Below are 24,187 nucleotides of genomic sequence, written 5' to 3'. Positions count from 1 at the left end.
GACAGAGTCATAGGTGCAACATCCGCTTAAATAAGCGTCCAGGCAAGTGCTGTTGAACTAGACATGAGTCTTTGTAAAGGAATCCTGGGCGGGTGTGCTACTCGTCTTGTTTTTTGGAGGACCTATTCGATTTTCAAGAGTCACGCACAATTTAAAAAAAAAAACATCCCCCCAAGCCCCAGGAATTTGGGTCATGGAAATGGATCAAGATGTGGATCATACAGCTTGAATTGTAGTTTCAGACTGCCTCAGCACATCAGAAAGTTATGAAATTATGCCAGCCATGATGTGGCATGAAGATGTTGCAATGCAATGTTCGCGCTGTTGCAATTAGCAGTCCTCTAGGGAAACTTAGAAAAGAGGGAAAGTCTCCTCCAAGAAAAAAAAAATATTGTCATTTTTCTTGGCCGTCTTGTCCGCTATCCTCATCTGATTCCTGCTCCTCATGAGTTAAAAAAAGAAAGAAAAACTTGCTTGCTGCTATTCTGTTTTTCTGCTGTGGATAAGGGAAGTATTACAAAACTCTAGTAAAAGTACAATTGTGCATGGTCAAAGTGATGGAAGACATGACCTAATAGGTCTTATTTGCATCTCTAGTTTCTGTGGCCAAGATCTCTCAGCTACATCTGTGCAACACCGTTGGCTTCAGTGGAATTGCTCTGATACAAAAGGGGAAACTTTGGCCTGAACAGCTGGCTCCCTTGCTAGTCTCTTCCTGGTGATCCCATTAGGAGTCTCTGTATGATCAAATATACTAAGAGCTTCATGAGTGATTCCTTCATGGAGGGCATAAATTGATTCATGGAGACGGAAAACCTTTCTTTAACCACAATGGAAGCTATCTGACATTGGTTTGACTATGAGGATGTGTCCTGTTTCTTTAAAATTGTAACTGGGAGCCAAACAGGATGGGAACGGGGGATAGATCTAGTCAGAAGGGAGGAAAAGGGGTAGCTTACTACATATGTACATTCAGTTCTTTGCTGAGACAGCCAACAAGGAAAGTGGTGACTGTCAAGTGTGATGGTGGTCTTTTGTGATATGGACACCTGTCCATTAGGGGCTGGACTGTGTCCAGCGACTCATTTCAGATGTGCTGTCAAACAATCATCAATCAAATGGTGATGATATCTGGCCACAGGATTGAAAGAGTCTAGAAATGATAGACTGTGTAACTCATTAGCAATTCCCTTGATCCATCCATTCCTGCTGTCTTTATGCCAGCTGATCAGCTGGCTAAAATAGTGCAGAGGGTTGAGTGGAACTGTAAAAGTGAGTCAGGGCCTTCTCCTACTTGGAATAATTTTATAGCTGAAATTCACTCATCTGGTTTGTGGGGTTTGGATTGATTCCCATAGGTCAGTTGGTTGTGATTTTGAAAGACTGTCTTAGACACTCTCCCTGTCTATATTCATAAAAAATGGCAGCTCTTGGAATAAGACAAGAGAGAAGAAGCAGCTCTTTGAAGAAAATCTCTTATTGAGCGTCTGCTTCTCCCACTCCAATGGTAGTCAGTCACAAAACTCCCATTGACTTCAGTGGGAGTGGAAGTCGACCCCTGATGCAAAATGAGTAATTTACCTTGTTTGGCCATTTTACTGAGTGGAAAAAGATATTTTTTGCTTTCACAAAGAAATCAGACTGTAGCACATTACTGCAAATTGCTCATCACAGCAGAAGTGCAGCAGAAGACAAAAATCATTTTAAATTCTGACTTTAGGCTGAGTGGGACACCCTTCCTCCCTGAAAACAAATACACCTCTCCCTCGATATAACGCTGTCCTCAGGAGTCAAAAAATCTTACTGCGTTATAGGTGAAACTGCGTTATATCGAACTTGGTTTGATCTGCCGGAGTGCGCAGCCCCGCCCCCCCGGAGCGCTGCTTTGCCGCGTTATATCTGAATTCATGTTATATCGGGTCGCGTTATATCAGGGTAGAGGTGTACTTATTGTGTATTCTCTGCTGCTCCATGTGTTAATCCAAGCGTATGTTGTGACTGACAGATATGGCAATTTCCCTGCAATATAGCTGAAAGCCGTTATTGTATTAAGTTTATGTATCATTGTGAGCTGGGATTGTCCATAACTTCTCTAGGGGGATGTGACAGATGTGAGACTTGGGAGTTCAAAAGACTATACTGAAAATATGCCAGACAAGTATGGACTTTTGGGACAATAAGTATTAAGTTGATTTCCTGGGGTATCACTAGGGAGAGGTTAATCAAATCCCCCACTCTAGTTATGCAAAAACCCAGCCTTTTGAAGCTATGTCCTGAGGAGAGGGTGTTTGTCTGTTGATTACATGCTACACAGCCCAAGATCAGAGGCCCAAAAAATTGGCTGATCAATCCAGAACTGAGACTGGGCCAAAGACAGATATGAACTTGTAACCATTGGGTAAACCCAGTTGTGGGTTTGGAAGGACTGAAACCTACCAAAGCCCTAGGCTGGAGTTAGGTTAACCTTTGATAAGCATTTTAGCATGTGTATAGGTTCTTTTATTGCTTTCATGTGTTTTCTCTATCTTGCTTTAACCTTAAGAATAAATGTGCTTGCTTAGAAGGAGCTGTGTGGTAACTTATAACCGAGGGCAATACTGTGCTCATAGCCTTTGGAGAGAAACCACAATGCAGCCTTGTAGGCAGTCAGGCTTGCTGGGGATATCACAGGGTAAACCAGGGAGCTGTGCAGCCTTAATATGCCTGGTCAGAAGGGATAAAGATGTGGGTCTCTGCCCAGGAAAGGTGACGGCTGGGAGCCAGAAATAAAAGTGGGTGCTCTTGGCAGACCATAGTGTGGAGGGGAAATACAGCTACAGTTACCCTGAAACTGTGACAGTGACATTACAGTTATTTATCCTGTACTAACATTTCCAAACTGTGGCATTCCTCTGAGTCTCATGGTGACTAGGTGTCATTGTCACACCAGGAAGAGTTATTTGTTTTTCAATAGCGCCTTGAGGCTCCAGTCAATCTTGGGGCTCTATTATATTAGACGCTTCGAATACCTGGTAAGAGAGTTTACATTACCCTGTCCTGAAGTTTACATTAGAAATAAGGCTCACCAGAATGACTATTTTGAAAACACTTATGTATTTGTTTATAAAATAATCCATATATAGCACATTGTCAAAGAAGCATGACAGTGCAGCAGAGATATTAGCAGTCCTGTGATCCAACACAGGTGTGCGGAGAAAGTGTTCCAACTCTTCTCTAAGGAAAAAAATACAACTCCTGACACAGGTGAAAGATTCTTATAACCCAAGGGCATAAATGCACTAAAACATGATCACTGCTGTTAGTAATGACAAACACTTCCTGCAGTTAAAAAAAAAAAAATTAAGAATTCTTCGTTAGTCCCTCTGGCAACTGGCAATCTCAAGCTGCCTCAGTTTTGCCTTGAGACTGGTAGTGCTTAGAAAAAGCTTGAATCATCAAGGCCTGACATCAAAACTTCACCAGAAGAGAAGCTGAAGAAATTAAACAAACATTCTAAATATTTCTAACTCTTAGTAAGATAATACTTGCATCATCTTGTTCTGTGTGCTTGTGTAACTCTTGTTCCACTTCCACCACTGAATTATGCTGGTGCATTGAAAGGAAAGACTCCTTGGTATGTTACGCTACCCTAGGTGCATTTTCCTTTATCCCCTTGTATTTCTTAGCTTCTGCATTTATTTGTTCAGCATATTTTGTGTGTGTGTGTGTGTGTATGTGTGTGTGTGTTTTTGTTTGTTTTAAAGAACACAGGTTTTAAATTATGCTAATGAATTATTGCATGAGTATAAAGGAAAGGGTGGCAACTTTTTAAAAAAATCATGTAAGGGAAACAAACCAGATTCAGCTCTGAACATGTTTGGCATATTCCTCTGTGCACATAAGTTCTTTTCCACTTTACCACAGATCCTGGGATCAATGGAACCTTTGAGCATGAAAAGGAATGGAGGACCTGGCCTTGATGAGCAAGTGAGAGCATAAATAGAAAGGGTGCGATGACAAGAGCATGACTTGATCTGTAATCCATTGATCCCAAGATGCATTTCTACATCTGTGACATAATTCAGACATTTTTGCTAGTAAACTGGAGATATTTGAATGGGTGAAATTCTATATCTGTGGGATCACATAAGGAAAAAGGTGAACAAAGTTACAAGATACCACAAGGGCAGAGTGTGACATGGTGAACTCATCACAGTTAAGGACATTCGAACTAACTGTAATGAAGGGAAATGTTTGCCAGCCTTCAATGCAGTATGATAAAGAAGAATTCTTTTAAAAGTGTGTGTTGTGGGCAGACGGGCACATTATGCTACCATGGGAAAGAATTTTAGTTAAGTGCAGATTTCTGTGAAGTCTGAGGGAAATCATGCCAAAGCACGCACACACATAAAACCTACCTTCAGTCAAAAACTTGATGTCAGTCCCTCACAATCCTCATGGTTGAAAAGAATTCCTCAGAGGAAAAATAGTTGTTGCTGAGCTTGCAGCCCTTATGAAAGCACTGCAATACTCTAATAATGGCCCAAAATACTGAGAGTGAAATACAAGGTCTGTGTACCACTAAGCCTCACCAGACCCTACTGAGATGGGACAAAACCTTTTATCCAACTCCCCTGAACATTGGTAGTTCAAATCCCAATCACCCATGTTTCAGGGGTTATGTTTGCAACCAAACACAAAACATGGTGTCTTTGGCTCTATTTCGTTTTAAAGAACTTAAAATATCTAAAATGTCTGTGGTACTGCCAATGCATTACAGTATGTGGGTAGTACTTGGTAGGCCACATATTAACTCTCTCAGTATCTGTCCCGTGAGGACAAATCATACTTCACACGCTCCTTATTTAGGCAAAACTCTCATTGACAAACAATGGAAGCTTTGCCTTGGTGTGGATCTCAGGAGTTGTCCATAGTTTTGCAGTTGGGAATTTTCAGTATCACAGAATTCTATGGGTGCAGCCATTGCAAGTATTATTGCTGAAATCTGTAAAGCAATTTGCTGACATTTTGAAGAAACAAATTAAAAAAATGTAGTTAAGCCATGCTTGCAAATGTCATGGAAGAAAGAAGGGAGCCTGTTCTTGGATCTCCAGCTATGGGAGCTGTTTTATAGTTCTTTGCTTCAAATTGAACTTGTTTCTTGAGGATTTTTTAGTGCCATAACACACACTAGACAGAATTTCAGTATACTTTCTAAAATGCATCTAGGTAAGGTAAGGTATTTTAAAGACTTTACCAGGAAGGTCACCAAAAGATGTGATTGCATACAGTTTATAAGAACATGACACAGCAAAAGTAAATGGATTAATTTTCTATCAGGGCTGTGTTTTTGAGATGAACAAAGCCATAGCTAGTTTGGTATCTAACCCAAATTAAAAGACTTTTGAACTCTACTACTCCAGAAAGTATGTCTCAGATTTTAAAGATTCAGCAAGCATGCTAACAGAATTCTCAGACTCCATACACCACACTAGTTCCCTGTAATTTTAAAACTGTAGATTTTGCATTCCCAAACCTGGGGGTCTAAAGTCAGGGTCTTATATCCATATATAGTTATTTAAATAAAAGTAGCCTACGCCTTTTAAATAGGTGTTGAGTGGTTTAAGCTTTAACTCAGGAATAGCAGTTGTTGCTTGCCCCTCTAGTTTCCCATGTACATTTACACACAATTTGTAAAGTAATATTTTTGTTTGTAGATGCAGTTTCTACATTAACAGAGTCATTGGTATCATCATCAGCTCAGTAACAAAGGATAGCAACTATCTTAGGAATTACACTCAAGTCTCCATTGCAGCTCTTTTTCCATTTACAAAACAAAATAGAAACCAACCAATACATTTCTTAATTATTTCTCTATTTTCTTCACCCAGGTACAGTATGTTTCCCACTGCAGGGGGGCCATTCTGTGTGTACATCTACACAGTAAAGGAAGGGGGTGATTGTAGCATGGCAGCCTGTACTCTAACTAGCATGGGTAAAAAGAAGAGCCTGGAACTGCTACTGTGGGCGGGAGAAAACATCTATTCAAAGGGAGAGTGATTTAGCCCTCAATTGCTGATTAGCAGGTCAGCACTGCCTCTATGAAAACAGAGAGGAACAACTCACAAAACTGCTAACAACAACAACAACAAGGAATATCTTACTAAAATCAGCTTGGAGTGATCCTAGGAGTTACAAACCATCAAGCCTTACTTCGCTACCGAATAAATTGGGTAAAACAATAATTGGTTGGAAATATAAAGCTTGTACGAACATGATAGGATAGCAACAAACCAACATGGTCTCTGTAAAGGGAAATGTTGTCTCTCTAAATAGACAGAATTCTTCGAGCATGTTGGCAAATAGCAGCTAACAGAGCCGAAATGGTTGATATAACTCATTTGGATTTTCAAAAAGAGCTGATTAGGTCCTTCACAAGAGGCTTTTAGGGACATTTTTATATAGTCACTCATTTTTATATACACTCTTTACAGAGTCACTCAACTTAACTACCACTTTGAGATGGGGATGGTCTCACCACACAGAACACGTCCTTTATCAGGACCAGATAGCCTCCACCAGCATAGCCTTCTTGTGCTCTTTTATCCAGTCTCCTGGTTAATGAGCTCATTAGCTACCCACCCCAATCCGATCTGGTGATCAGGAAATCCTCTCCTTATTGAGGCTCTCCTATGGGGCCAAATTGGTTAAAAAGTGACCAGCGTGCTGGTTCAGTTGCTGATTCCCAGCACTCCATCACACACAGTCAGAGATAGTTGATATTTATTTCCATTTGTTATAAAAAATATGCAATATGTTACAGACAGATGCATTTAATGTGTCCCTCTGCCCCACCCTTCTTATGTTCCTTGTTTTATTTGATTATAAACTCTTCAGGGCAAGGTCTGTGTCTTCCTGTGCATTCAGCCAGTACCTAGCACATTGTGGACACCACAATAAAAATAACAAAAATGGTGATGGCAGTGAACCAGTTAGTAACAGTAAATACAATGTAACTCCAGATTTCCCAGTGTAAAGCAAGAGCAATTTGATTCATTCTCTGTGTGATAACACTCTATCTCTTTTTCTTAGGAAGGAAACCCAATGTGATTATTCTTACAGTAAAAATAATCCAAACTGACACTTGTTGTGCCTTGTTTTTTTACTTAGAGTGAGCATTGGCTTTTGATTCTGAGCATCCAATGTGTGTAATTCCATGGTACTGATTGATAAAGGAATAATTCCTCTTCTTTTATTAAATGAAAAGACTGCTGCCCCAGATGCAGCTTTTGTCAGATTAATGCAGGTGTGCATTGTCCGCATTGGAGTCAAGGGGACAGACAGACAGACAGACAGGCTCTTCCCCTTTGATGCTACTTTTAGACCGATTAGGGTTCTGTTCCACACACTCATCTTGGATCCATTTACGAATGAGAAAACATACTCTCCTATATACTGAATAGAAACTATGTTTTATGTAATGTAGAGTTTAGCCTATAATGTGTATTGACGGTATCGGCTCTCTTTGTATTATTCACAGAACACTGAACATGCAGCTGCATATGACGTGGATTGGTTAGTGAAAGATGCTTCAACTGGCATTCTGTTCCAACACCCCCCGCCTCATAGGGATAAGTTGTAATACTCCTGACCTCATTTCATCAAGAGTAGTACAGTCACCATTCACAGGTTCCCTCTTGAACTAAGCAACAGAGAGTCCTGTGGCACCTTTAAGACTAACAGATGTATTGGAGCATAAGCTTTCGTGGGTGAATGCCCACTTCGTCGGATGCATGCCTCTTGAACTAGTGCATCTTTCACACTGTACTGGATATTTATAGCAATGGGAAAAGTAGCAGCATGTTAGCATGGGGAGGTAAACAATTGAATAGTACATTTAATAAAAAATCACAATCACTACTAACTGTAAAATATTAAGAATGAGTGAATCTTGAATGGAAGTCAGTGCCTCTTCCTGAGTCTGCAGCTGAACTCGGATTAAAATGGATGCCACTGTCATATCTTCTAGGTCAGCATTTCTCAAATGCGGCCACCATGGCAGCATGCGGCCCCCGGGGACTTTTCTTGCAGCCACGGCCTCCTGGGCTGGGGGGCGGGGGGCAAAGTAGAATCATAGAATCATAGGACTGGAAGGGACCTTGAGAGGTCATCTAGTCCAGTCCCCTGCACTCAAGGCAGGACTAAGTATTATCTAGACCATCCCTGACAGGTGTTTGTCCAACCTGCTCTTAAAAATCCCCAGTGATGGAGATTCCACAACCTCCCTAGGCAATTTATTCCAGTGCTTAACCACTTTGACAGTTAGGAAGTTTTTCCTAATGTCCAACCTAAACCGCCCGTGCTGCAATTTAAGCCCATTGCTTCTCGTCCTATCCTGAGAGGTTAAGAAGAACATTTTTTCTCCCTCCTCCTTGTAACAACCTTTTATATACTTTAAAACTGTTATCATGTCCTCTCTCAGTCTTCTCTTCTCCAGACTAAACAAACCCACTTTTTTCAATCTTCCCTCATAGGTCATGTTTTCTCGACCTTTAATCATTTTTGTTGCTCTTCTCTGGACTTTCTCCAATTTGTCCACATCTTTCCTGAAATGTGGCACCCAGAACTGGACACAATACTCCAGTTGAGGCCTAATCAGCGCAGAGTAGAGCAGAAGAATTACTTCTCGTGTCTTGCTTACAATACTCCTGCTAATACATCCCAGAATTATGTTTGCTTTTTTTGCAACAGTGTTACACTGTTGACTCATATTTAGCTTGTGATCCATTATGATCTCCATATCCCTTTCTGCAGTACTCCTTTCTAGGCAGTCATTTCCCATTTTGTATGTATGCAACTGATCGTTCCTTCTTAAGTGGAGTACTTTGCATTTGTCTTTATTGAATTTCATCCTATTTACTTCAGACGATTTCTCCAGTGGTCCAGATCATTTTGAATTTTCATCCTATCCTCCAAAGCACTTGCAACCCCTCCCAGCTTGGTATCGTCCGCAAACTTTATAAGTGTACTCTCTATGCCATTATCTAAATAACTGATGAAGATATTGAACAGAACCAGACCCAGAACTCATCCCTGCAGGACCCCACTCGTTATGCCCTTCCAGCATGACTGTGAACCACTGATAACTACTCTCTGGGAATGATTTTCCAACCAGTTATGCACCCATCTTATAGTAGCTCCATCTAGGTTGTATTTCCCTAGTTTGTTTATGAGAAGGTCATGCGAGACAGTATCAAAGCCTTACTAAAGTCAAGATATACCACATCTGCTACATCCCCCCTATCTACAAGGCTTGTTACCTTGTCAAAGAAAGCTATCAGGTTAGTTTGACACAAATTGTTTTTGAAAAATCCATGCTGACTGTTATTTATCACCTTATTATCTTTTAAATGTTTGCAAATTGATTGCTTAATTATTTGCTCCATTATCTTTCTGGGTACAGAAGTTAAGCTGACTGGTCTGTAATTCCCCGGGGGAGTTGTCCTTATTTCCCTTTTTATAGATGGGCACTATATTTGCCCTTTTCCAGTCTTCTGGAATGTCTCCCATCTTCCATGACTTTTCAAAGATAATTGCTAATGGCTCAGATATCTCCTCAGTCAGCTCCTTGAGTATTCTAGGATGCATTTAATCAGGCCCTGGTGATATGAAGACATCTAACTTGTCTAAGTAATTTTTGACTTGTTCTTTCCCTATTTTAGAGACTGATCCTACCTCATTTTCACTAGCATTCAGTATGTTAGATGTCCAATTGCCACCAACCTTCTTGGTGAAAACTGAAACAAAGAAGTCATTAAGCACCTCTGCCACTCCCCCGCCCTCTTGCTCCTGGATGCCCTGCATTGGTGTTGGCTGCTGGGGCTGTCAGCAGGTGCTGGGCCCTGCCACCCTCTGGAGACACCTGGGGCACAATGCTGGAGGAGTAGGCAGCCAGTGGGTTCTCCATTTACCCAGGGGCGGTGGGGCTCAGGCTTTGGGGTTCAGCCCTAGGGTGGCAGGCTCTGGCTGTGGGGCTTCAGGCTCCAGTCCTGGTCCCTGGCTGCACAGCAGCAGGCCTCAGACTCCGGTGGTGGGGCTTTAGGCTCTAGCCACCGGCTGCCTCCCTTGGCCCCCCCATCCAGGGCTTATTTTGTCCCCAGGCTTGCCGGGACTGAGTAAGTCTGCGATGAAAAGTGATACTTGTATGTTTGTTAATATCACTTTTCACAACAGATTTACTAGCTAGCAATAAATAAATTACAATGATTTGGACATGTCTATGTGCATATTTATTTGTTTTCCCTAAATCTAATTAAGTATTTTAGGAAAAAGTGTGAGAGCGGCCACCAGCAAGAGTTGGTGGCCACACTCTGAGGCCACCAAAAATTTGTCCTGAGAACCCCTATTCTAAGTCCAGTCCTTTGATATTTCTCTGCAATTTACTCAGAACTGATGGATTCTTGGGGACAGAACATAAGGAACAATCCTGAACTGACAGGGTGGATTGACAGTGTGGCAGGTTTTTTCCATCTGTAGGATTCTGTGAGACTATTATAAGTCTGACAGGAATGAAAGTTGCATGTTGTGGAAGAAAGAGTACCCAGCTTTCCTAACTTGATGGAGTAGTGGCTGATTGTTCCTCTGCTTAAACTAAGATGTGAAGAAACAGAAAACAAAGAAGACAATGTTAGAGACTGAGGATGGGGAGCTATGAAGCATTACTGGCCTGTAGGCACAGGATATTCTCTTATCCTGGAGTGCCATGAATCAGCCTCCCCTCTTCATTTAGAGTCTCCCTGCTGCTGAATTGGAGTGGGCAAAGCACTCATTTCTATGCGGATGGTTTCTACAGATTGTGTGGGGGAATGGGAGGGGTGGGGAGCTGCAGGCGAACCACTGCAGTGGAGGAGAATAGGCCAGCCATCTGCACCTGAAGATATCGGAGAGATGAAGCCAACTGACTTCTCTGGAATATGTGGGCTGGGGAGGCTGCCCCTCACAGAAGATAATAGTGGCCCTAGTACTTTCTGGGGCAGAAGAGGATATTCCCATGCTCATAGTTTTGTCTGCCTTTGAGTTTTAGGAGTTAGAGCCCAAAAGTAAAAGCAAGAAGTAGGGGTTACAAATCCCCATGCATCCAAAATGAATAAAATATTCACGTGAACCCCTGTGAAAAGAAGCTGCTGAACTTCCCACAACTCTAAAAGGCACAAAGGAGAGACATAGGCTGGACAAATGAACTCAACATAGAAAATGATATAGAGAAGAATCAGAAAGAATATAGATAAGAGTCAAAATAAGGAAAATGAACTTAAAGTACAGCAGCTGACAGACATACACATACACTTTGTGACACAGATCACAGCCATTCCACCTTAAAAGCCTTTGGGTGTTAGCTGATCAATGTTATACAGATGCTACTCAGCAAAACCTCCAAAACGTTAAGGGATGATCCAGAGTACAGTACATTGCACTATAGCTGAGTAGAGTGAGATATTGCTCAGTGTGTTATCTATCCAGGACAAAGTCCTAGAAACATTCTGGTGAACTAAGAGAGAGATTTGCACTAGTGTGACCTGAATATCCAGATAGTCAAATACACATGCTTTCTCTTGTGTAGAATGCAAATTGCTGTGTTTTAGTTGCCAGCTCACACAGACCAGTTGGTGAGATATAAAAGTATAAATGGTACCATTGCTTGAGTCAAACAGGAAATGACAACCACTGTTACTAGAGAATTACCTATGCAAACAGCACAAGTGTAAGAATGAAGTATGGCCAGTGTAATGTATGGTACTGATCAAGAAAAGGTAATTAGATTTATTATAATCGACACCGCTTGCCATGATGTCAACTAACTTTTGTTTTGATCTTCCAAGTGTGAAATAGAAGCAGCTGAAAGTTAATGCAAAATTTCATTTTGGAGAATTGGGCAGAGAGTAGGCCAAATTCTCTCACATATACACCTGCAACACCACTGACTTCAGTGGGTTTGTAGTTATGCAGCTGAAAGCAGAATGTTAGCCTAGGAATTTAGGATGGTTAAAATCCAACGCCAAGGACCAGGTTCAGGGCTCAATCTTACGAAGTGCTGATCAGTTTGGTCTCAATCCAGCAAAGTACTTAAACACATGTTTTTCCGATAGCAAACATAAAGTTAAAAAAAGGGATGCTTCATTTCCCCCCATGCTATCACCACATTCTTTAGTTCATCAGGACAGCTATGGTCACAATTAAAGAGATTCCATCAACTTGAAAAGAAAATTAACTAAGAAGCCCTAGGAAGGTATATCAAGGCCCATCTTATTTGCCTTGATAAAATAAAGGCTGAGAGATGTTCACTTTCAGTTAACCTATGAACCGTGGGCCTGACTGATCACAGCAATAGTTTTTAAGCATTATTGCCATTAAAAGTCAATGCTGAGTTTGGTATGACATGATACATCCATAAGATCTTCGCTGTCTCTTATTGATAAACACCATCAATTTGTTAACAAGAGGTAATGATAACAAAGAGTCTGGTGGCACCTTAAAGACTAACAGATTTATTTGGGCATAAGCTTTCGTGGGTAAAAACCTCACTTCTTCGGATGCATAGAGTGAAAGTTGCAGATGCAGGCATTATATACTGACACATGGAGAGCAGGGAGTTACTCCGCAAGTGGAGAACCAGTGTTGACAGGGCCAATTCAATCAGGGTGGATGTAGTCCACTCCCAATAATAGATGAGGAGGTGTCAATTCCAGGAGAGGAAAAGCTGCTTCTGTAATGAGCCAGCCACTCCCAGTCCCTATTCAAGCCCAGATTAATGGTGTTGAATTTGCAAATGAATTTTAGTTCTTCTGTTTCTCTTTGAAGTCTGTTTCTGAAGTTTTTTTGTTCAATGATAGTGACTTTTAAATCTGTAATAGAATGACCAGGGAGATTGAAGTGTTCACTTACTGGCTTATGTATGTTACCATTCCTGATGTCCGATTTGTGTCCATTTATTCTTTTGCGGAGGGACTGTCCGGTTTGGCCAATGTACATGGCAGAGGGGCATTGCTGGCACATGATGGCATATATAACATTAGTGGATGTGCAGGTGAATGAGCCCTTGATGGTGTGGCTGATGTGGTTGGGTCCTCTGATGGTGTCGCCAGAGTAGATATGGGGACAGAGTAGGCAACGAGGTTTGCTACAGGGATTGGTTCCTGGGTTGGTGTTGGTGTGGTGTGGTGTGTAGTTGCTGGTGAGTATTTGCTTCAGGTTGGGGGGTTGTCTGTAAGCGAGGACTGGCCTGCCTCCCAAGGTCTGTGAGAGTGAAGGATCATTTTCCAGGATAGGTTGTAGATCGTGGATAATGCGCTGGAGAGGTTTTAGCTGGGGGCTGTATGTGATGGCCAGTGGTGTTCTGTTATTGTCCTTGTTGGGCCTGTCCTGTAGTAGGTGATTTCTGGGTACCCGTCTTGCTCTGTCAATCTGTTTCCTCACTTCCCCAGGTGGGTATTGTAGTTTTACGAATGCTTGATAAAGATCTTGTAGGTGTTTGTCTCTGTCTGAGGGGTTGGAGCAAATTCGGTTGTATCTTAGGGCTTGGTTGTAGACAATGGATCATGTGATGTGTCTTGGATGGAAGCTGGAGGCATGTAGGTACGTATAGCGGTCAGTAGGTTTTCGGTATAGGGTGGTGTTTATGTGACCATTGCTTATTTGCACTGTAGTGTCCAGGAAGTGGATCTCTTGTGTGGACTGGTCCAGGCTGAGGTTGATGGTGGGGTGGAAATTGTTGAAGTCCAGGTGGAATTCTTCAAGGGCCTCCTTTCCGTGGGTCCATATGATGATGATGTCATCAATGTAGCGCAAGTAGAGGAGGGGCACTAGGGGACGTAATGATGTTCTTTCACTAAAAGCTTTTTCTTTTTTCCTCTAAATGAGCTGATATCAGTGAGGCCAAGAGGTACCTGCATAGAAGAGAGTCTAGGTTCTTTGGCCCAGATCCTCAAAGGTATTTAGGAGCATAACTTCCTTGATTTCAATGGGAATTAGGCGTCTAAGCACCTTGGAGGATCTGGGCCTAAGTCTTCTGATAGATCACAGGGTACCAAGATGCTTGTCAAGTCGTTGGGCCAAAGTAAGATGTGCTGTTTAAATTAGTGTAAGTGGATTTGCTTAAACTCAGACTCCCATATGCATAGGTGTCGACTCTGTGGGAGCTCTGGGTCTGGAGCACCCACAGGGAAAATGTGGTGGGTGCTGAAAACTCACCGGCAACCCCCCTATCAGCTCCCCTTTTCCCCTCAGTGCCTCTTGCCTGCTGGTGGGCCCCGCCAATTAGTGCTTCCCCCTTTCTCCCCACGCCTCCCACCCGCCGTGATCAGCTGTTTCGTGCCATGCAGGAGGCTCTGGTCGGGGGAGGAGTGAGGGCGCGGCATGCTTGAGGGAGGGGGTGGAATGGGGCCGGAAGAGGCGGGGTGGGGCAGGGACTTGGGGGAAGGGATGGGGTGGGGGCAGGGCCTGGAGCAGAGCTGGGGTCAAGCACCCCAGGCACGTTGGAAAGTCAGCGCCTGTGCCCAAATGCTCAGTTAATATAGAACTGCTTCCAATTAGTGTAGATCCTATAAGCTATTTACAACCACCTACCAATATGTAAATGAGCATAAGGAAGAGTAAGAGGCTGTAATTGACATGCCAAGTTGCTGAAAGAAGTATTTTACAGAGAGCTAGGAGTGTCTTTACCTTGCACAGTCTTACACCTTGTTAGTTGCTTTTCTTGACACATTCTTCTTTTTGGGACATCTACAACAATTTTAACTTGATTAGACTCACCTTTGAACTCGGGCCTTTGTATTTTTGTGTATTGCACACACAGGAAGTAAGCATCACATCAGGAAGTGGTCAAACTATTATTTTACAATTGAGTTGCTTAACATGTAACTAGAACAGAAGCCTACTGAACATGTTGCTGATCTGGCTTGTGATATGCAGCATTGTTTAGTCTGTCTAGAAAACTTTGCTTGAAAAATGTTGACACAAAAGTATTCCGCCTAGCTGAAGACCAAACAACATAGTTAGCAAGGAACTACTATATTTTTGCATTAACTCCCCAGTGAGAGTACTTTATCCTGATCCTCTTTGCTTGTTTTTGTAGACATTTTTTCACATGGGGTGAGGAGCTCCGAAAGGACGTTGGTGCATACCTAGTAAAAGAGGCACTTTTGAAAGCACATAGGTGCCTAACTCCCATTGAAATCAATGAGAGTTGGTGCCTAGATACCTTTGAAAATCCCAATAGGCACTATCTCTGTCCATAGACCCCTAAATCCCTTTTAAAAATCTGGCCATTAGGAGCCTAAGTCTCTTTGACTTTCAGTGAGACTTAGGGTCCTCAGTGCTCAGGTCATTTCTGAAAATAGTTTACTGTATTTTTAGACTCCAAGATTTTAATGGGAGGGATTATCCCTTTCTATGAGTCCATAAAGCACCTAGCATATTTTGGGTGCTACTGTAGTATAAATAAACAAATATTGCTCCTAATTAAATCAATTCCCCTCAAGGCAGAGCCAGAGAAAAGAGCTAGGCCTTTCACCAGGCCATAAAGGCCAATTAGACCATAAGGAATGTTCCTTTTAGTTTCTAAACTTTTCTCTGCCCAGGGGATTCCTGGCTTTTGCAGGTGTGATGTGAATGGTATAGTACGTGCAACTATTCTTCTGTTTATCCTTCCTCTTTTCTTTAAAGTACTGCATGGTTCTGTCTTTCTAACCCTCTCCCAGTGTAGAGAGGAATGGATTTTTCTTCCCACCTGTTCCCTAGGGGCTATCTGGATGATGGAGTGGTTCATTGTAGCCACAGCTCAGCAAAAGCTAATGGGAAACACTAGCGTTTCCCAGTGAAAAGAGAAAGCCTCATATTCATTTGTATTTCTCCTTTTTTTTCAGCCCATGGATGGAGAGACTACTGTACTTGATGAGGAAATAGCAGTGGCTTCTTCTCCCCAGCTTGAGTCAGAGAATCAGGAGCTGGTATTCAGCCACTCTCTGAAAATGACTGTCATTAGGTGAGAACCAACCCAGCTGTAGCTTGTATGAAGAGTAACAGGTACCGCAGCAGCCAACCAAGCGGAACAGAGACGGCTTGGGAATTCTGTGGTATAAAACAGACTTATAGCAGCAACCTAGGGTCCATCTCAAGCAGGAAACAGGACAGGTTGGGGGGAAAAGTACCAAGAAAGCTTGAGGAGCTGAAGTTACAGAGCTAGCTGCTTACCTGTAACACAAGCAAGCAGCATAAATCTGGAGTAACTGTACTGAAATCAGTGGTGTTACTGCAGATTTACACTGGTGTACAGAGCTCAGACTCTGGCCCTGGTTATACTCTGAATTGCAGAAAGCTATAATCCATCATTATTGTATTTTCCTGTTCATGAATGTTTGCCTTGTTTACCTCACCTCGACTTGCTCCGGTCCGAGCTATCTCTTTTCAAGCTTCCCCCATTGTTTTGCCTGGTAACACTGACTCCTTACCCATTCTTCTCTGATTGCACAAGTTCCTTGTGCTGACCAGGCAGGAAGTATTTCCTGAGGTAGTGTTTCCTGATGACTTCTTGACTAACTTGACTAACTTCTGAGGAAATCAGCCTGGAGAGCTTTTAAAAAAATTCTCCCTTTCTACTATTTTTGAACTTCAAAAAAACTGATCATGATAGAAATGTGTTTTCTATTGAAGGCTGTAAATATGGGTTCTCCCCTTTTTGAGGAGAGAGCAATATACATCAAAAACCCCTATCAGTTTTCTGCTGGGTTATTAGCCTTTTAAAAAGTTTTATTTGCCAATGTTCAGCATCTTGTGTTTTGGGTTTTTTTTTATTATTATTATTTGAACAAGGGTTTTGATTAGAAATATGGATAGTTGGGTTTGTGATGACCGGGAGAAACGCATGGTGAATTGCTTGGTGGGTGTGAAGGTTGTGGAGCTCTCGAGACATCTAAACAGACTTATGTGCGGTGCTGGGGCGGAGCCAGTGGACGTGGTACATGTAGATACCAGTGACATAGGGAAAAGTAGGAGAGAGGTCCTGGAGGCCAAATTTAGGCTGCTAGGTAAGAGATTAAAGTCTAGGACCTCCATGGTAGCATTTCCTGAAATGCTTCCAGTTCCATGCGCAGGGCCAGTTAGACAGGCAGAACTGCAGGGTCTCAATTTGTGGATGAGACAATGGTGTAGGGAGGAGGGCTTTAGTTTTATTAGGATCTAAAGAACCTTTTGGTCAAGAAGGAGACTACATAGGAAGGTTGGGGTTCACCTAAACCAAAACAGAATTAGATTGCTGGCATGTAAAATTTAAAAAGTTTGTAGAAGAGTTATTAAACTAAGGGCTGGATGAAAGCTGACAAGTGCAGAGGAGCACATGGTTCAAACAGAGAACGTCCCTTAGGGGAGGATCTATTAATGGGGATTCTCTATATCCTAAACAGGAGAGGATAGAAGCAGATAAAGTACAGGTAGGAGTTAAAGAGAAACAGTCAAATGAAAAAGAGTCCCATTCAATTACTTCACATGGGAGTTAGACTAGATGACCCTTGTGGTCCCTTCCGACCCTATGATTCTATGAAGGCAGACAGCTAAATATTGACAAATTTTATAAGTGCTTGTGTAGAAATGCAAGAAGTGTAAATTCTTGAGTCCCTGGTATTAAATGAGGCTATTGATATAATAGGCATCACAGAATCTTGGTGGAACCATGATAATCAATGGGACATGATAATACCATAGTACAAAATATATAGGAATGAAAGAATAGGTCGTACTGGTGGGGGAGTGGCACTATATGTGAAAGAAAGCATAGTGTCAAATATAGTAAAAATCTTAAATGACTCAAACTGTACCAAAGAATCTCCATGGATAGAAATTCCATGCTTGAATAATAAGAATATAGCAATTGGAATATACTACTGACCACCTGACCAGGATGACGACAGTGATTGTGAAATGCTCAGGGAGATTAGAGAGGCTACAAAAACAGAAAACCCTGGAATAATGGGGAATTTCAACTATTCCCATATTGACTGGGAACATGTCACCTCAGAATGGGATGCAGAGATAAAATTTCTAGACTCCATTAATGACTTCTTCTTGGAGCTGCTAGTCCTGGAACCCACAAAGGAAGAGGCAATTCTTGATTTAGTCCTAAATGGTGCACAGGATTTGGTCGAAGAGGTGAATATAGCTGAACTGCTCGGTAATAGCAATCATAATGGAAATAAATTTAATGTTCTTGTGGGGTGAAAATACCAAAGAAACCCACCAGAATAGCATTTAACTTCAAAAAAGGGGAACTACACAGAAATGAGGAGGCTAGTTAAACGGAAATTAAAAGGAACAGTCATAAGACTTAAATGCCTGTAAGCTTTTTAAAAACACCATAATAGAGGCTCAAACTATATGTGTACCGCAAATTTTAAAAAAAGCAACAGGACCAAAAAACACCACCGTGGCTAAACAACAGAGTAAAAAAGGCAGTTAGAGACAAAAAGGCATCTTTAAAATTGGAAGTCAAATCCTACTGAAGAAAACAGAAAGGAGCTTAAACGCTGGCAAGTCAAGTGTAAACGTATAATTAGGCAGGCCAAAAAAGAATTTGAAGAGCAACTAGCAAAGGACACAAAAACTAACAGCAATTTTTTTAAAGTATATCAGGTACAGGAAGCCTGCCAAACAATCAATGGGGCCACTGCATGACTGAGGTGCTGAAGAAGCACTCAAGGAAGACAAAGCCATTGCAGAGAAGCCAAATGAATTCTTTGTATCAGTCTTCACTGCAGAGGCTGTGAGAGAGATTCCAACACTCAAGCCATTCTTTTGAGGTGACAAATCTGAGGAACGGTCCCAGATTGAGGTGTCAATAGAAGTGGTTTTGAGAAAAAAATGATAAATTAAAGTCACCAGGACCAGATGAATTCTGAAGGAACTCAAATATGAAATTTTAGAACTACTAACTGTGGTATGTAACCTATTGCTTAAATCAGCCTCTCTACCAGATGGCTGGTGGAAAGCTAACATAATGACAGAGTTTAAAAAAGGCTCCAGAGGGATCCTGGCAATTACAGGTCAGTAAGCCTAACTTCAGCACCAGGCAAATTAGCTGAAACTAGTAAAGAACAGAATTATCAGACACATAAATGAACATGATATGTTGGGGAAGAGTCAACACAGCTTTTGCAAAGGGAAATCATGCCTAACTCATCTGCTGGAATACTTTGAGAGTGTCAACAAACATGTGCTCACGGGTGATCCAGTGGATATAGTGTACTTGGATTTTCAGAAAGCCTTTAACAATGGGGGAAGGATAGCCAGGGCCGGCTCCAGGCACCAGCTTAACAAGCAGGTGCTTGGGGCGGCCAAGGGAGAGGGGCGGCACCTGCGGCAATTCGGGGGCGGCAGGTCCCTCACTCCCCCTAGGAGCGAAGGACCTGCCGCTGAACTGCCGCCGCCGATCGCGGCTTTTTTTTTTTTTTTTCCAATTGCCGCCGCCGATCGCAATTGCGATCGCAGCTTTTTTTTTTTTTTGCTTGGGGCGGCAGAAATGCTGGAGCCGGTCCTGGGGATAGCTCAGTGGTTTGAGCATTGGCCTGCTAAACCCAGGGTTACGAATTCAAGCCTTGAAAGGGCCACTTAGGGATCTGGGGCAAAAATCAGTACTTGGTCCTGCTAGTGAAGGCAGGGGGCTGGACTTGATGACCTTTTGAGGTCCCTTCCAGTTCTGTGAGATAGGTATATCTCAATATATTCATATTCAAACAAGGTCTCTCACCAAAGGCTCTTAAGCAACATAGGCAGTCATGAGATAAGAGGGAAGGTCCTCTCATGGATCAGTAAAAGATAGGAAACAAAAGGGAGGAATAAATGGTCAGTTTTCACAGCATAGACATAAACAGTGGGGTCCCCAGAGGGACCGATGCTGTTCAACATATTCATAAACGATCTAGAAAAAGGGGAAAACAGTGAGGCAAAGTTCGCAATGCTGATAAATGCAAAGAATTGCACACTGAAACATAACCCCAACTATACATACAAAATGATGGGGTGTAAATTAGCTGTTACCACTCAACAAAGAGATCATGGCCTCATTTATGGATAGCTCTCTGAAAACATCTGCTCAACGTGCAGCAGCAGTCAAAAAAAAAAGCTAACAATGTTAGGAACCATTAGGAAAGGAATAGATAAGACAGAAAATATCATAATGTCACTATATAAATCCATGCCCACACCTTGAATACTGAATGCAGTTCTGGTCGCTCCATCTCAAGGCAGACATTAGAATTGAGAAAGTACAGAGAAGGGCAAAAAAAAAAAAAATCATTAGGAATATGGAACAAATTCCATATGAGGAGAGGTTAAAAAGACAAGCACTGTTTAGCTTAGAAAAGAGCCCACTAAAGGGTGATATGCTAGAGCAGGGGTGGGGAACCTTTTTTCTATCGGGGCCATTGACTCACAGAAAAAATCAGTCGCAGGCCACACACAGCCCCATGGGGGGGCAGGCACGGAGGCTCGGGGCTTCCCCCCTTTGCGGGGCAGGCAGGCGCTTGTGGCTCCGCGTGGAGGCTCGGGGCTTCCCCTAGGCTCTGGGGTGGGGCCAGAAATGAGGGTTTCAGGGTGTGGAAGGGGGCTCCGGGCTGGGTTCTGGGGTGGGGCTGGGGATGAGGGATTTGGGGTGCAGGAGGGGGCTCCAGGCTGGGGCCAAGGGGTTTGAAGTGTGGGAGCAGGCTCAGGGCTGTGACAGGGGGTTGGGGTGCAGGAGGGGGTGCAGGCACTGGGAGGGAGTTAGGGTGTGGGAGGGGGTTTCGACTTGGGGCAGGGGTTTGCAATGTGGGAGGGAGCTCAGGGTAAGGGCTCCGGCCAGGCTGCGCTTACCTCAGGTGGCTCCTGGTTGGCGGTGCAGCGGGGCTAAGGCAGGCTCCCTGCTTGCCCTGGCTCTGCGTTGCTCCCGGAAGTGGCCAGCATGTCTGGCCCCTAGGTGGAGGGGACAGGACGCAGTTCCCAGCCAATGGGCGCTGTGGAGCTGGCACTGGGGGTGGGGGCAGCACGCGGAGCTTCCCTGATCATCCCTCTGCCTAGGGGCTTCAGGGACATGCCGGCGAGCTGGCGCTTGCAGCTCCAGTCCGACGCGGGTGGGGGCACCAAGGCTCGGGGCTTTTGGCCCGTGGCATGGAGACTTGCTGCAGGCCAGACGAAATGAAGCAGTGGGCCGGATTCGGCCCACGGACTGGAGGTTCTCCACCCCTGTGCTACAGGTCTATACAATCATGGAAGGTTTAGAAAAACTGAATAAGGAAATACTATTTACCTCTTCACATAACCAGGGATCATCCAAAGAAATTAATGGGCAGCAGGTTTAAAACAAACATAAGGAAGTACTTCGCACAACGCACAGTCAACCTGTGGAACTCATTGCCAGGGGATGGTGTGAAGGCAAAAGTATAACTGGGTAAAAAAGAATTAGATAAATTCATGAATATAGATCCATCAATGGCTATTAGCCAAGATGGTCAGGAACACAACCCCATGTTCTTGTTGTCCCAAAAGTCTGACTACCAGAAGCTGCGAGTGGACAACAGGGGATGGATCATTTAATAGTTGGCCTTTTCTGTTCATTCCATCTGAAGCATCTGGCACTTGCCTCTGTCAGAAGACAGGATACTAGGTTAGATGGACCATTGGTCTGACCTGGCATGGCCATTTTTATGTTCTTACTAATCTGAAAGAACATTTTCTAAGAGGCTAGTATTTATTTAAACACTCTGTTTAGAGGCACAGGATACTTGTTTAATAGGCTATTTCATATTTAGGGTGCCGGCTTGAATCCTTCCCAGATTGGTAGTAGCCAAAGTAATTACTACAGTGTCTCCTGAAATTCAGTAAATCACAAAAACCATTTCTGATTAATTGGATTAGAATACAGCAACCAAGAAAAATACGATAACAGCAATAATGAACTGAGCAAGGTCCTTATTTACAAGCTGTGCCCAGCCACCTCCATTCTTGGGTTCAGGGTCCAAAACTACCTGCAACTGCTGCCAACTGACAAATCTTTCAAACTCTGACACACAGAATTTTCCAGAGCTTAAAGGGACAGTGACCCCCTCAGAATATCCAAAGCTCCATAGATCACAAAGTCTATGTGAATTCTGGTGGGTGGCCTGTTCGAACTGTGTTGTTAGTCTCTCCAGTTCCCAGTGGACAGGTATTCATGTAACAAAAAAACAAAACCCCCCATGACCACAAGCGATGCCCTGGTTGCAAATCTCAGCAGACAGATCAAAAATTAAATGGAATCAAATTGATTCCCTTCTTGTCCCTAGAGCTGGGCTCTCTATGTCAGCCTAGAGGTCCATTGGTGGGACAGCGGAGGGTATCACACATTGCTGTATTTGTGCTGTGGATAAAAAGAGAGCTCTGATAAAATGTTGAAAAGTACTTAAGTGTTTTGCGGGGCTTCAGTTCCCAACCTCAGGCACCATAAAGCAGCCCAGTTTTCAGAGGGCGGATGTGCTTGTTATATGTCATTGGATGCGCTTAGGAATGGAGGAAGGTTTGCACTGTGCAAAAGTAACCAGGATTTGATAACCCAGCAGTTTACTGTGTGTCTTTGTTCTTCAGCCGATTTGTAAAGGGTGTTTTGGAACTGTAAAAATGTCGGTAAAGAAAGGCGGCTAATCTTTACCAAATCTGTATATATATCCAGCTGTGTGAGACCTTTTGATCTGTGACTAGCAATCAGCTTCTCTCTGTGTCACTTATCACCACTGACTTTGTGCAGTAGGTATTACATTCCTGGGTTAATAAATAGTTTCTTGAGTTTGGTACCAGCCCAACAGCACTTTTCTCCTATCATGTTTATTCATAGATTCAAATTCAGAGATGTTTAAGGCCAGAAGAGCCCATTAGATTACCTAGTCTGACCTGCTGTGTAACACAGGCCAGAGAATTTCACCAGTTACCCATTTATGGGGCCCCATAAATTCAGTCTGATAACTGTTTATATGACTCCTTGGCACACGTACCTGAGTTTTCATCAACAACACTCTCAGCTCTCATAGTCCGTCCCTCTTATCAACAGCACAGTGGGTATCTAGTAAGGACCTACAGTTCTCAAAATAACAGGAGCTCTAAGTAGCCAGTAAAATATTTTCCAGACCTTCTCATCACTTGTGAATATCTAAAAGGGATGCTAATGTTGGAACACTTGGACTGTATCTTGTTTTGGCCTCAGTGCTCCTGAGATATGTACGTTACAATGATCCCAATCTTGCCAGCATTTTGTGTGTGGAAATCCCATTAAAATCAACAGGAGTGCTGAGCGTTGATTGATTGCAAGATCAGCCCAAATAATAACCACACTTTCTATTTAGGCCGCGATCCAGCAAAGCGCATGCTTCACTTGAACGTCAAAGCATTTACAAGCAGTTAATTTGTGTGCATAACACCCCTGTTTGGTAGGTATTATCCACATGTTAAAGGTGCAGAAACTGAGGCTGAGAGGTTATAGCCCAGAGCCTCAAAGGTATTTGGGCACCTAACTCCCACTGAAATCAATAGGAATTAAAGGTATTTAAGTGCTTAACTCCCAGTTAGCTGCCTAAATAATGTTGAGGATCTGGGCCCAAGTGACTTACCACGGTCACCGAGAGAAGTCAGTGCTGGAGTGCAGCCAGAAGACGCATAAATGGAATTTACCATGAACCTTTCACATGCTAATAGGAAGAAAGAGTGTTTAAGAGAATGAATAAAAAAAGTGGAAGGGGGATATTTCTGTGAGCAGTGTAGATCATCAAAATCACTAAAGATCAAGATTACATTTTATCTTAGTTTATTAGAAAAAAAGGAACACAGTTTAATGTGCAAATATATACAACAAACATCACAATGAAACAGCAGGAAGACAGAGTCACTCCCCTCTGTTTAATGACTTTTAATCCTTCATACCAGAGATGACTGTTTTAATGCTTTTCCAAAGATTTACATATACAAAGTGTAATGCTTTGTTTGCACAAGACTTCATTTATTTATTTATTTTACTAGAACAACAAATACTCTGGCTTTGAAATTGAAAAAGTCTTTTATTTTGGTGACTTTTTTTTTTTAACCTGAGGAATTCTGCAGAACAGGGGAACAAAGAAAAGGCATTGCCCTGCACTTCATTCTGATCACAGCATCTGATGGTCTT

This window comes from Emys orbicularis, chromosome 9 (assembly GCF_028017835.1).
Source record: "Emys orbicularis isolate rEmyOrb1 chromosome 9, rEmyOrb1.hap1, whole genome shotgun sequence".
NCBI classification, from domain to species: Eukaryota; Metazoa; Chordata; order Testudines; family Emydidae; genus Emys; species Emys orbicularis.
This window is presented reverse-complemented; position numbering follows the sequence as displayed.